Source organism: Bos grunniens, chromosome 4 (genome assembly GCF_055505025.1).
Source record: "Bos grunniens cultivar Pamir isolate PY7600 chromosome 4, Bosgru_T2T1.0, whole genome shotgun sequence".
Lineage (NCBI taxonomy): Eukaryota > Metazoa > Chordata > Mammalia > Artiodactyla > Bovidae > Bos > Bos grunniens.
In genome coordinates, this window is record NC_141168.1 from 90,944,995 (window position 1) to 90,960,909 (window position 15,915).

Below are 15,915 nucleotides of genomic sequence, written 5' to 3' on the forward strand. Positions count from 1 at the left end.
ATTCTTCCTTTAGATGATATTTTAAGGTCTTAGGTGGTCATTTAGTCACTAAGTTGTGTCCAACTCTTGCGACCCCATGGACTGTAGCCCCGCCAGGCTTCTTTGTCCATGGGATTCTCCAGGCAAGAATACTTGAGTGGATCACCATTTCTTCTCCAGGGGATCTTTCCGACACAGGAACTGAACCCTGGTCTCCTGCATTGCAGGCAGATTCTTTACCATCTGAGCCACCAATGAAGCCCAGTTAGGATCTTAGCTAGTCTCAGGATTGCAATTATCAACATAAATTATCATTTCTTTGCAAATACACAGATGTTTTTGACTCAATCTGATTTGTTAGGCCATGCAATATCTATGGGCCTGATAGCTCAGTTGGTAAAGAGTCCACCTGCAATGCAGGAGACCACAGTTTGATTCCTGGGTCGGGAAGATCCGCGGGAGAAGGGATACGCTACCCACTCTAGTATTCTTAGGCTTCCCTTGTGGCTCAGCTGGTAAAGAATCCACATGCAATGCGGGAGACCCGGGTTCTCCCTGGGTGTGATCCCTGGGTCGGGAAGATCCCCTGGAGAAGGGAAAGGCTACCCACTCCAGTATTCTGGCCTGGAAACTTCCATGGACTGTATAGTCCACGGGGTAATATCTATATTGAGATGATTATAACATATATGGACTTAAACTCAAGAGTGGAATTAGTAATCAATTAAACACTACCTGAAAGTGTTAGTGCTCAGTTGTGTCTGACTCTTTGAGACCCATGGACTGTACTACCTAAGCATCTGTAAAAACCTGTAAAATACACTTTCAAATAGTAAGTTTCTCCATGAAGAAATGATTTCAATGGGTCAGAAATGGGTCTGTCCATGGGGATTCTCCAGGCAAGAATATCAGAGTGGGTTGCCATGCCCTCCTCCAGGGAATCTTTCCAAAAACCCAAGGATAGAACACAAGTCTCCCACGTTGTAGGCAGATTCTTTACTATTTGGGCTGCCAGGGGAGACCTTGAGAAGGAAAGCATGATACAAATACACTGGCATATTCTTCCTGTTTTGGAAACCAATGTTCATAACTTCATACAAGAAATCTTCATAATTGCTATACTGATGTTATACCATCTCCAGTTATTTAACATATGTATAAGTAATTAAATAGACTCTATCAAACACTGCATTTCATAGAAATTAGCAATTATATAATAAAACTCATAAATTCATTAAAAGAAATCAAAACAATTTAGGCTCACCTTGGTAAGTGCATGATCTGCTGATTTATACCAAACTCATGGGTTGTTTCTCCTCTTCAACAACAGAAAAAACCAATTGCACTTTCAGAGGTGTGCTTTGCTAAAGCCTGTTTTCTGACCACACCTTAATATCTGATTACAGCAAGGGTGAATTTCCAAGTAAAGCACACTGTGTTCTTGTCATAGTGTACGTAGGAAACAAAGTGAGCAAAGAAAATTCATTGAGCCAAATAAACACTCTTTTTAAAGATGTGTAGTGCCTATAATCCCATGGACGGAGGAGCCTGGTAGGCTGCAGTCGGTGGGGTCATAAGAGTCGGACACGACTGAGCGACTTCACTTTCACTTTTCACTTTCATGCATTGGAGAAGGAAATGGCAACCCACTCAAGTGTTCTTGCCTGGAGAATCCCAGGGACGGTGGAGCCTGATGGGCTGCCGTCTATGGGGTCGCACAGAGTCGGACACAACTGAAGCGACTTAGCAGCAGTTGCAGGAGCAGCAGTGCCTATATACCCAGCTTTCTATTGTTTCAGTTCAGTTCAGTTCAGTCGTTCAGTCATGTCCGACTCTTTGCGACCCCATGAATTGCAGCACACCAGGCCTCCCTGTCCATCACCAACTCCTGGAGTTCACTCAGATTCACGTCCATTGAGTCAGTGATGCCATCCAGCCATCTCATCTTCTATTGTTTAGTCCCATATAATTTTATTAGCTGAATTAGTAATTGTAATAAGTAAAATAAATGTTTATAATGTCAATGGCACATTTGCACAACAAATTTTTTCATTGACTGATATACATTATATATTTATCTGCTGGTGGCTGAACACTTAAGTTGTTTGCATATCTTGGCTAATGTGAATAGTAAGAAGCAACTGATTTTTGCATGTTGATGAACACATGTATTAGCTATGACAATTTTGTGTGTGTGTAAGTGACAGAGAGAGATATTCAGATTCACTGTATAAAAAAGATCTTGTCTGAGAACAGAGTTCTTTTTCTAATTTTGATGTTTTATGTTTCCTTTATTTGCCCAAGTGTGCTGGCTGGAACTGTGTTGAACAAAAGTGGTGAGAGTAGGCATCCTAGAATTGCTTCTGATCTTAATGGGAAAGTTTTCAGTCTTTTTCCATTGAGTATGATGTTACCTGTAGGTTTTTTAATAGATGGTCTTTATCATGTTGAAGAAGTTTCCTTTTATTCTTAGTTTGTAGAGTGTTATTATCATTAAATGGTATTGAATTTTTTCATATGTTTTTCCTGTATCAACTGAGATAGACACAAATTTTTATTCATTCTATTAATGAGGTGTATTAAATTGGCTGGGACTTTCCAAGGGGTGCAAGTGGTAAAGAAACTGCCTTCCAGTGCAGAAGAGACATGAGATGCAGGTTCCATCCCTGGGTTGGGAAGATCCCCTAGAGGATGGCATGGCAACCAACTCCAGTATTCTTGCCTGGAAAAGCCATGGACAGAGGAGCCTGGTAGACTACAGTGTATAGGGTGGCAAGGAGTTGGACATAACTGAAGTGACTTAGCAAGCACGTACACATTAAATTGATTGCTTTTTGAAAGTTCACATACCCTTGTAATTTGGCAATAAATCTCACTTTTTCAAGATGTAAAATCACTTTAATAAGCTGTTGAATTTGGTTGCTAGTACGGCAAGTCCCCTACATATGGACGAGTTCCATTTCAAGAGCGTGTTTGAAAGTCCAATTTGTTGTTAAGTCCAACAAAATTAGCCTAGATACCTAAACTAACACAATCGGCTATATAGTACTGAACTGTAATAGGTTTATAATACTTTCCACACAAATAATACACAAAAAAAACAAGCACAAAAAGTAAAGAAAACATTTTTAGTCTTATAGTACAGTACTCTGAAAAGTATAGTAGTACAGTGAAACAGACGGTGTTTCTTAGCAGTATCAGCCATCACCACAGCTTTTACCCTTGTTTTTGAACATCCTGGGCTTGAAATAAAGATTCCATACTACTATACTCTATACAGTACTGTACACAAAAGCACAGACACTTGTAGAGGACACATGAACATCATAATGTACATCAGACACATGAACTAACTTATGTGATTGGACATGTGAATGCATGTTCCCATCTTTGAAGGTTCAGAACTTTAGGTTCATATATAGGGAACTTACTGTATTTTGTTGAGGAATTTTACATAAATATTTATAAGGGATATTTGTTTGTAGTTTTCTCTTTTTTCTCTAAAAAGGAAATAATTCTGCTTTTAGACTGTCTTCAGGCTCAAGATACCAAATTCTTGCTAGAGTTTCTAACATTTATCCTTTCTTGAAGATTTTGGGCTTGCCAGCCACCACACTCACGTGAGCCAATTTTTAAAACTCAATGCTCCCCTTTTCTAATCTCTCTCTCTAGATATATAGATAGATACAGATAGACATAGACAAAACCAATAGGTATTTTCTGGAGAATCCTGACTATTATACCCAGCAAGACAGGAAGTTATATGATGAATAGTACATAGAGTGACTTTTCTAGCATCTAAGAAGAACATTATGACTTAAATTGTTTCACCACACAGACAGGAAGGGCCCTGAGGTTAATCTTTGAAGGATGGTTAATATATCAATAAGTAGAGATGTGTGGAGGAGGAATAAGAACATAATTTCAGGAAAGCAAAGATGAATTATCTCACAATAAAGGAATGAGACCGGTCTGGTTAGAATGAACAGTTCATGCAAAAATCAAGAAAGAGATAAGGTAGATAAGATTGTAGAATGCACTGAACCAAATTTTAGGGCAACTGTTATAATTTTCTGAGAATGAGAGTGACAGGGCCATTGATATTTGATACAATTAACCTGATAAATGTTGATTGTAAGGACATGAGAAAAGATAAGATTCAGGTCGACCCATTATGATCTAGTTTAACAGCAGTAAGAAAGTAAAATCTGAGAAATATTTTTAAAGAAAGATTGACAAGATATAGATTCAGGGGACAAGAAAGAAGGAATCAGAACAAGTTCAATAACTAAACTTCAGAAACTGGGAATAAAAGAGTAGGAAAGATGGTAATAGGGAAGTCAGGAGAGAAAGTTGGCTAGGGGAAAAAGTTACATTCAGATTAAAAATGAAAGTTTGGTTAATATTTGTGTGTCCAAGTGAACATATCCTTTATACAGATGGAAATGTGGCACTGATAATTAGGAAAACTGTTAAGCTAGATATATACTTGTGATAGTCATCTGCACAGAATGAATAATTAAAAATTTGAGGATGTGTGCATGTGTGTGAAGTTGCTTCAGTCGTATCTGACTCTGTGACACCCTGTGGACTATAGCCCACCAGGCTCCTCTGTCCATGGAATTCTCCAGGCAAGAATACTGGAGTGGGGTGTCATTTCAACTTGAGGATAAACTTGCTTTAATAATCTGACAATGTTATATACAAGTACAGGTGAAGTGGTATAGTAGACAAGTCAAGAGTTTTGCTTCTAGTGTGGTGTTATCCAATGGAAGTTTCTGCAAAAATGGAGATATTCTCTATATCATCCAAGATGTAGTCACTAGGCATGTGTAGCTATTGGAGCACATGTAATGTGTCTATTAGGGCTATTCCTCATAGCTCAGTGGGTAAAGAATCTGCCTGCAATGCAGGAGACCCAGGTTCAATATGTAGGTTGGGAAGATCCCCTGAAGAAGGAAATGGCAACTCACTCCAGTATTCTTGTCTGGAGAATCCCATGGACAGAGGAGCCTGGCAGTCTACAGTCCCTGGTGTCCCAAGAGGCTGACATGACTTAGTGACCAAATCACCATCACCACAATGTGGCTACTGAGGGAACTAAATTTCTAGTGTTACATAATTTAACTAATTTAACTTTTAAAAACCACACATGGAGGCATTGCTGGAGGCGGTCCTAAGATGGCGGAGGAATAGGACGGGGAGACCACTTTCTCCCCGACAAATTCATCAAAAGAACATTTAAACACTGAGTAAATTCCACAAAACAACTTTTGGATGCCGGCAGAGGACATCAGGCACCCAGAAAAGCAGCCCAGTGTCTTCGAAAGGAGGTAAGAAAAAATATAAAAGACAAAAAAAGAGACAAAAGAGGTAGGGATGGAGCTCCACCCCGGGAAGGGAGTCTTAAAAAGAGAGAAGTTTCCAAACACCAGGAAACACTCTCACTGCTGAGTCTGTGGCAAGCCTTGGAACCACAGAGGGCAACATGCTGCTGCTGCTGCTGCTAAGTCGCTTCAGTCGTGTTCGACTCTGTGCGACCCCATAGACAGCAGCCCATCAGGCTCCCGTGTCCCTGGGATTCTCCAGGCAAGAACACTGGAGTGGGTTGGCATTTCCTTCTCCAATGCAGGAAAGTGAAAAGTGAAAGTGAAGTCGCTCAGTCGTGTCCGACTCTTAGCGACCCCATGGATTGCAGCCTACCAGGCTCCTCCATCCATGGGATTTTCCAGGCAAGAGTACTGGAGTGGGGTGCCACTGCCTTCTCCAGAAGTCAACATAACTGGGAGGAAAAATAAATAAATAATTAAAACCCACAGATTACATGCCCAACGGTAACTCCCCCAGCAGAGAAGCAGCGCAGACGCCTGCACCTGCCACTAGCAAGCGGGGGCTGGGCAGGGAGGCGCAGGCTGCATTGCTTAGAGTAAGGACCAGGCCTGAATGCCCTGAGGGCAATCTGAGGGAACTAACTTGGGCTAGCAAACCAGACTGTGGGATAGCTACCACGTGAAAAGCCCTAACCTAAGACACCGCCAGGCCTGCTAACAGAACAAAGGACTGAACAGAGCTAGCCCACTGCAGACCATCCCCCTCTGGTGACAGGCAGCCAGAGATGGAAGGCAGCAATCGCAGCCCCAGAGAGGCATTATCTACCAAACTGCAAGCAGGCTTCTTTGCTAACTAAGACTTCTTGGGGTTCTGGACGGCCAACATCCACCTGAGAAGGTGCTCTGGTTGTACACCCAGAAAACCGAGCGGCAGGGACGGGCGGGGAGGAGGTAAGTCACAGCGACCATGCTCGCCGAACACCTCATCACCTGAGCTGCTTGGACCTGGGAAGGGCACAAAACGCAGGCCCAACTGAGTTTGCGCCTCTGAGGACTACCTGAGTGCCTGAACCTGAGTAGCTTAGACCTGGGAAGTGCATATAACCCAGGGCCAGCCTTGGACTGTTACTGGCGCAGCAACCTAGAGCCTGAGCAGTGTGGGCAGGGCGGGCACACATGCCGTGAGTGGGGGCAGGCCCAGTGTGGCTGAGGCACTACGAGCACACGCCAGTGTTACTTGTTTGCAGTGTTCCTCCCTCCCCACAGCACGACTGAACAAGTGAGCCTAAAAGTGTCCACCACCGCCCCCTTGGGCCAGGGTGGAAATCAGACACTGAAGAGACCAGCAAACAGAAGAAGCTAAAACAGACGGAACCGTCTTGGAAGTGACAGGTGCAATAGATTAAAACCCTATAGTTAGTACCAACTACAAAGGAAGGGGCCTATAGATCTTGAGAAATATAAGCCAGACCAAGGAACTATCTGAAAATGAACTGACCCCACACTGCCCACAACACCACCAGAAAAAGTCCTAGATATATTTTTACTATTTTTACTATCATCCTTTTTTTTAATTTTTTTTTAATTTTTAAGTACTCTATTACTCCTTTAATTTTCATTTTTATAACCTACTATTACTTTGCAAAAAAAAAGAGAGACCCTATTTTTTAAAGCAAACTTCATATATATATTTTTTTTTAAATAATTTTTGTGACTTTGTTTTTTTTTTTTTTTCTTTTCTTAATATTGTATTTTTGAAAACCCAACCTCTACTCTAGATTTTTAATCTTTGCTTTTTGGTATTTGTTATCAATTTTGTATCTTTAAGAACCCAATCTTCAGTACCCATTTTCACTTGGGAGTGAGATTACTGGCTTGACGTCTCTCTCCCACTTTGGACTCTCCTTTTTCTCCATCAGGTTGCCTCTATCTTCTCCTTCCCCCTTCTCTTCTCTACCCAACTCTGTGACTCTCTGTGTGTTCCAGATGGTGGAGAACACTTAGGGAACTGATTACTGGCTGGATCTGTCTTTCTCCTTTTGATTCCCCCCTTTATCTTCCTGGCCACCTCTATCTCCTTCCTCCCTCTTTTCTTCTCTGTATAAAACTCTGTGAACATCTCTGAGCGGTCCAGACTGTGGAGCACACATAAGGAAGTGATTACTGGCTAGCTTGCTCTTTCCTCTTTTGATTCCACCTCATGTCATTCGGGTCACCTCTAACTCCCTCCTCCCTTATCTATTCTCCATGTAACTCTGTGAACCTCTCTGGGTGTCCCTCACTGTGAAGAAACTTTTCATCTTTAACCTAGATGTTTTATCAATGGTGCTGTATAGATGGAGAAGTCTTGAGACTACTGCAAAAATAAGGCTGAAAACCAGAAGCAGGTGGCTTAAGTCAAAATCCTGAGAACACCAGAGAACTCCTGACTCCAGGGAATATTAATCAACAGGAGCTCATTAAATGCCTCCATACCTACAATGAAACCAAGCACCACCCAAGGGCCAACAAGTTCCAGAGCAAGACATACCACACAAATTCTCCAGCAACACAGGAATACAGCCCTGAGCTTCAATATACAGGCTGCCCAAAGTTACTCCAAACCCACTGACATCTCATAACTCATTGCTGGACACTTCATTGCACTCCAGCGAGATGGAATCCATCTCCACCCACCAGAACACTGACACAAGCTTCCCTAACCAGGAAACCTTGACAAGCCACCCGTACAACCCCACCCACAGTGAGGAAACTCCACAATAAAGAGAACTCCACAAACTGCCAGAATACAGAAAGGCCACCCCAAACACAGCAATATAAACAAGATGAAAAGACAGAAGAATACTCAGCAGGTAAAGGAACAGGATAAATGCCCACCAAACCAAACAAAAGAGGAAGAGATAGGGAATCTACCTGATAAAGAATTCTGAATAATGATAGTGAAAATGATCCAAAATCTTGAAATCAAAATGGAATCACAGATAAATAGCCTGGAGACAAGGATTGAGAAGATGCAAGAAAGGTTTAACAAGGACCTAGAAGAAATAAAAAAGAGTCAATATATAATGAATAATGCAATAAATGAGATCAAAAACACTTTGGAGGCAACAAATAGTAGAATAATGGAGGCAGAAGATAGGATTAGTGAAGTAGAAGATAGAATGGTAGAAATAAATGAATCAGAAAGGAAAAAAGAAAAACAAATTAAAAGAAATGAGGACAATCTCAGAGACCTCCAGGACAATATTAAACGCCCCAACATACGAATCATAGGGGTCCCAGAATAAGAAGACAAAAAGAAAGACCATGAAAAAATACTTGAGAAGATAATAGTTGAAAACTTCCCTAAAATGGGGAAGGAAACAATCACCCAAGTCCAAGAAACCCAGAGAGTCCCAAACAGGATAACCCCAAGGAGAAATACCCCAAGAAATATATCAATCAAATTAACAAAGGTCAAACACAAAGAACAAATATTAAAAGCAGCAAGGGAAAAACAACAAATAACACACAAGGGGATTCCCATAAGGTTAACAGCTGATCTTTCAATAGAAACTCTTCAGGCCAGAAGGGAATGGCAGGACATACTTAAAGTGATGAAAGAAAATAACCTACAGCCCAGATTACTGTGTCCAGCAAGGATCTCATTCAAATATGAAGGAGAAATCAAAAGCTTTACAGAGAAACAAAAGCTGAGAGAATTCAGCATCACCAAACCAGCTCTCCAACAAATGCCAAAGGATCTTCTCTAGACAGGAAACACAAAAAGAGTGTATAAACTCGAACCCAAAACAATAAGGTAAATGGCAATGGGATCATACTTATCAATAATTACCCTAAACGTAAATGGGTTGAATGCCCCAACCAAAAGACAAAGACTGGCAGAATGGATACAAAAACAAGACCCCTATATATGATGTCTACAAGAGACCCACCTCAAAACAGGGGACACATACAGACTGAAAGTGAAGGGCTGGAAAAAGATTTTCCACGCAAATAGAGACCAAAAGAAAGCAGGAGTAGCAATACTCATATCAGATAAAATAGACTTTAAAACAAAGGCTGTGAAAAGAGACAAAGAAGGACACTACATAATGATCAAAGGATCAATCCAAAAAGAAGATATAACAATTATAAATATATATGCACCCAACATAGGAGCACCACAATATGTAAGACAAATGCTAACAAGTATGAAAGGGGAAATTAACAATAACACAATAATAGTGGGAGACTTTAATACCCCACTCACACCTATGGATAGATCAACTAAACAGAAAATTAACAAGGAAACACAAACTTTAAATGATACAATAGGCTAGCTAGACCTAATTGATATCTATAGGACATTTCACCCCAAAACAATGAATTTCACCTTTCTCTCAAGTGCACATAGAACATTCTCCAGGATAGATCACATCCTGGGCCATAGATCTAGCCTTGGTAAATTTAAAAAAGTTGAAATCATTCCAAGCATCTTTTCTGACCAGAATGCAGTAAGATTAAGTCTCAATTACAGGAGAAAAACTATTAAAAATTGCAACATATGGAGGCTGAACAACATGCTGCTGAATAACCAACAAATCACAGAAGAAATAAAAAAGAAATCAAAATATGCATAGAAATGAATGATAATGAAAACACAACAACCCCAAACCTGTGGGATACTGTCAAAGCAGTGCTAAGGGGAAAGTTCATAGTAATACAGGCATACCTCAAGAAACAAGAAAAAAATAAATAACCTAACACAACACCTAAAGTAACTAGAAAAGGAAGAAATGAAGAACCCCAGGGTTAGTAGAAGGAAAGAAATCTTTAAAATTAGGGCAGAAATAAATGCAAAAGAAACAAAAGAGACCATAGCAAAAATCAACAAAGCCAAAAGCTGGTTCTTTGAAAGGATAAATAAAATTGACAAACCATTAGCCAGACTCATCAAGAAACAAAGGGAGAAAAATCAAAACAATAAAATTAGAAATGAAAATGGAGAGCTCACAACAGACAACACAGAAATACAAAGGATTGTAAGAGACTACTATTAGCAATTATATGCCAATAAAATGGACAACTTGGAAGAAAAGGACAAATTCTTAGAAAAATACAACTTTCCAAAACTGAACCAGGGAGAAATAGAAAATCTTAACAGACCCATCATAAGCATGGAAATTGAAACTGTAATCAGAAATCTTCCAGCAAACAAAAGCCCAGGTCCAGAAGGCTTCACAGCTGAATTCTACCAAAAATTTAGAGAAGAGCTAACACCTATCCTATTCAAACTCTTCCAGAAAATTGCAGAGGAAGGTAAACTTCCAAACTCATTCTATGAGGCCACCATCACCCTAATACCAAAACCAGACAAAGATGTCACAAAAAAAGAAAACTACAGGCCAATATCACTGATGAACATAGATGCAAAAATCCTTAACAAAATTCTAGCAAACAGAATCCAACAGCACATTAAAAAGATCATACACCATGACCAAGTGGGCTTTATCCCAGGGATGCAAGGATTCTTCAATATCCGCAAATCAACCAATGTAATACACCACATTAACAAATTAAAAAATAAAAACCATATGATTATCTCAATAGATGCAGAGAAAGCCTTTGACAAAATTCAACATCCATTTATGATAAAAACTCTCCAGAAAGCAGGAATAGAAGGAACATACCTCAACATAATAAAAGCTATATATGACAAACCCACAGCAAACATTATCCTTAATGGTGAAAAATTGAAAGCATTTCCCCTAAAGTCAGGAACAAGACAAGGGTACCCACTTTCACCACTACAATTCAACATAGTTTTGGAGGTTTTGGCCAGAGCAATCAGAGCAGAAAAAGATATAAAAAGGAATCCAAAGTGGAAAAGAAGAAGTAAAACTCTCACTATTTGCAGATGACATGATCCTCCACATAGAAAACCCTAAAGACTCCACCAGAAAATTACTAGAGCTCATCAATGAATATAGTAAAGTTTCAGGATATAAAATCAACACACAGAAATCCCTTGCATTCCTATACACTAATAATGAGAAAATAGAAAGAGAAATTAAGGAAACAATTCCATTCACCATTGCAACGAAAAGAATAAAATACTTAGGAATATATCTACCTAAAGAAACTAAAGACCTATATATAGAAAACTATAAAACACTGGTGAAAGAAATCAAAGAGGACACTAATAGATGGAGAAATATACCATGTTCATGGATCGGAAGAATCAATATTGTGAAAATGAGTATACTACCCAAAGCAATCTATAGATTCAATGCAATCCCTATCAAGCTACCAATGGTATTTTTCACAGAGCTAGAACAAATAATTTCACAATTTGTATGGAAATACAAAAAACCTCAGATAGCCAAAGCTATCTTGAGAAAGAAGAATGGAACTGGAGGAATCAACCCGCCTGACTTCAGGCTCTACTACAAAGCCACAGTCATCAAGACAGTATGGTACTGGCACAAAGACAGAAATATAGATCAATGGAACAAAATAGAAAGCCCAGAGATAAATCCACGCACCTATGGACACCTTATCTTTGACAAAGGAGGCAAGAATATACAATGGAGAAAAGACAATCTCTTTAACAAGTGGTGCTGGGAAAACTGGTCAACCACCTTTAAAGGAACGAAACTAGAACACTTTCTAACACCATACACAAAAATAAACTCAAAATGGATTAAAAATCTAAACATAAGACCAGAAACTATAAAACTCCTAGAGGAGAACATAGGCAAAACACTCTCCGACATACATCACAGCAGGATCCTCTATGACCCACCTCCCAGAATATTGGAAATAAAAGCAAAAATAAACAAATGGGACCTAATTAAAATTAAAAGCTTCTTCACAACAAAGGAAACTATAAGCAAGGTGAAAAGACAGCATTCAGAATGGGAGAAAATAATAGCAAATGAAGCAACTGACAAAGAACTAATCTCAAAAATATACAAGCAACTCCTGCAGCTGAATTCCATAAAAATAAACGACCCAATCAAAAAATGGGTCAAAGAACTAAATAGACATTTCTCCAAAGAAGACATACTGATGGCTAACAAACACATGAAAAGATGCTCAACATCATTCAGTATCAGAGAAATGCAAGTCAAAACCACAATGAGGTACCCTTTCACGGCAGTCAGAATGGCTGCGATTCAAAAGTCTACAAGCAATAAATGCTGGAGAGGGTGTGGAGAAAAGGGAACCCTCTTACACTGTTGGTGGGAATGCAAACTAGTACAGCCACTATGGAGAATAGTGTGGAGATTCCTTAAAAAAACTGGAAATAGAACTGCCTTATGACCCAGCAATCCTGCTGCTGGGCATACACACCGAGGAAACCAGAATTGAAAGAGACATGTGTACCCCAATGTTCATTGCAGCACTGTTTATAATAGCCAGGACATGGAAGCAACCTAGATGTCCATCAGCAGATGAATGGATAAGAAAGCTGTGATACATATACACAATGGAGTATTACTCAGCCATTAAAAAAAAAATACTTTTGAATCAGTTTTAATGAGGTGGATGAAACTGGAGCCTATTATACAGAGTGAAGTAAGCCAGAAAGAAAAACACCAATACAGTATACTAACACATATATATGGAATTTAGAAAGATGGTAATGATAACCCTTTATGTGAGACAGCAAAAGAGACACAGATGTACAGAACAGTCTTTTGGACTCTGTGGGAGAGGGAGAGGGTGGGATGATTTGGGAGAATGGCATGGAAACATGTATAATATCATATAAGAAATGAATTGCCAGTCCAGGTTCGATACAGGATCCTTGGGGTTGGTGCACTGGGATGACCCGGAGGGATGATAGGGGGAGGGAGGTGGGAGGGGGGTTCAGGATGGGGAACATGTGTATGGCCGTGGTGGATTCATGTTGATGCGTGGCAGAACCAATACAATATTGTAAAGTAATTAGCCTCCAATTAAAATAAACAAATTTAAATAAAAAATAAAAACCACACATGGCTCTTGGCTATCATATTAGAAAGTACATTTCTAGAGTCAAACTGCCTAGACTCAAATGCTGCATTCCCCATGCATATAACTTTGGGCAAGCCATTTAATCCTTGCTTGCTTGCTAAGTTGCTTCAGTCGTGTCCGACTCTGTGACCCCATAGACGGCAGCCCATCAGGCTCCGCCGTCCCTGGGATTCTCCAGGCAAGAACACTGGAGTGGGTTGCCATTTCCTTCTCCAATGCATGAAAGTGGAAAGTGAAAGTGAAGTTGCTCAGTCATGTCCGACTCTTGCGACCCCATGGACTGGAGCCTTAGTATAGCACTAAACTAAACTATAGTGTCTACAACTTAGTATCTTTCTTCCTTTTCTGAAGTATGTAACTTCTCGCTTCATTTTGTCAGCTTTTGACAAACAAGCCATGTCAATTACCACAAGATGTCAGTGTAACATCAGGATTTTAAAAATAAAAGAAGTGAAGGCAGAGGTCAAAATGGTGAAATAGGAGCTTTCTACCATCTCTCACCCCCAAAACACTGATTTAGACAATCACTCGCAGACAAGAGGACCTTTGGAGATGTCTGGCACGGTCCAGCAGAGAAGTTTCAGCTCACTATTGCAGTAAAAACCTGAGACTAAATGGACTGAAGAGAGTAAGAGAAATAGTTTAACTTTCTCAGCTATATAGGAAGCCACTAAAGATACCCATTTCTTTCTGGCCCTATCTAGAATACTGAGGTGTGCTGCATGACTAGGGGGCTGGGAGTAGCTGGGATAATAGCAGCCAGGGCTTAGAATGGAACATATCAAAGGGCTGCAGATCCTACTAGTGATATGGCAGATCCTACAAGTCTTGATATGTTCCTACTAGTCATATCAAGAAGCCAGCTCGAAAGTTTCTTGGGATGCCTTGCCTATGGATTTCCTCAACTGGCCCATGAGTACCCACTACATTCTGCATGCCTCACCCACACTCTACTACCTCCCAACCTGTGACTGGCTCCCTGTGTGCACCCCTGAGGATGGTGTAAGCAAGGCTTTACAAACAGCTAGTGAACATGCATGCATACGCACAGAAAACTGAGAGAAGTCTACAGGATTGTGAAAAAACACACAAAACTGAGCACTGCCCTAGGAAAATAAAGAAAATGAGAAGCTGTCAGTATGTGGTCTGGCTGTGCAGGATCAAGAGAAGGCACACAATCTTAAGAATCTCCCTCCATGAGGGAGCAAGAAGTGTAAAGTAGACATATCCATAGAAAAGGTCTAAGAACACCTAAAATTCCCTAACAGGACTGAAGAAGTATATTTCTTTCCTGAAGTCAGTCAGGAAAGACTGGAAGAGATAGTTGCTTCTTCAAATGCAAAGACAGCAACGTAAAACCTCAAGAAATATAAAATCAAGGAAACTGGGTATCACCAAAGGAACACAATAATTTTCTAGTTCAGTTCAGTTCAGTTCAGTCGCTCAGTCATGTCCGACTATTTGCCACCCCATGAATTGCAGCATGCCAGGCCTCCCTGTCCGTCACCAACTCCTGGAGTTCACTCAAACTCATGTCCATCGAGTCAGTGATTCCATCCAGCCATCTCATCCTCTGTCGTCCCCTTCTCCTCCTGCCCCCAATCCCTCCCAGCATCAGAGTCTTTTCCAATGAGTCAACTCTTCGCATGAGGTGGCCAAAGTACTGGAGTTTCAGCTTGAGCATCATTCCTTCCAAAGAACACCCAGGACTGATCTCCTTTAGAATGGACTGGTTGGATCTCCTTTCAGTACAAGGGACTCTCAAGAGTCTTCTCCAACACCACAGTTCAAAAGCATCAACTCTTTGGCGCTCAGCTTTCTTCACAGTCCAACTCTCACATCCATACATGACCACTGGAAAAACCATAGCCTTGACTAGACGGACCTTTGTTGGCAAAGTAATGTCTCTGCTTTTGAATATGCTGCTATCTAGGTTGGTCATAACTTTCCTTCCAAGGAGTAAGCATCTTTTAATTTCATGGCTGCAATCACCATCTGCAGTGATTTTGGAGCCCCCAAAAATAAAGTCTGACACTGTTTCCACTGTTTCCCCTTCTATTTCCCATGAAGTGATGGGACCAGATGTCATGATCTTAGTTTTCTGAATGTTGAGCTTTAAGCCAACTTTTTCACTCTCCTCTTTCACTTTCATCAAGAGGCTTTTTAGTTCCTCTTTACTTTCTGCCATAAGGGTGATGTCATCTCCATATCTGAGGTTATTGATATTGCTCCTGGCAGTCCTGATTCCAGCTTGTGCTTCTTCCAGCCCAGCATTTCTCATGATGTACTCTGCATATAAGTTAAATAAGCATGGTGACAATATACAGCCTTGACGTACTAACTGATCCCAAAGAAATGGAGAACTGAGATTTGCCTGATAAAGAATTCAAAATAATTGTTTTAAGGAAGCTCAGTGAGCTACTAGGAAACAGGAAGACCATTCAACAAAATCAAGAATACAATACATGGGCAAAATGAGAAGTATAAAAGAAATAAAAATCATAAGAGAGAAACAAATTCTTGAGCGGAAGAATACAATGAATGGAGATACATGAAAGAGAAAGAATCAACAGCTTATCAATCAAGCAGAAGGAGAAATCTA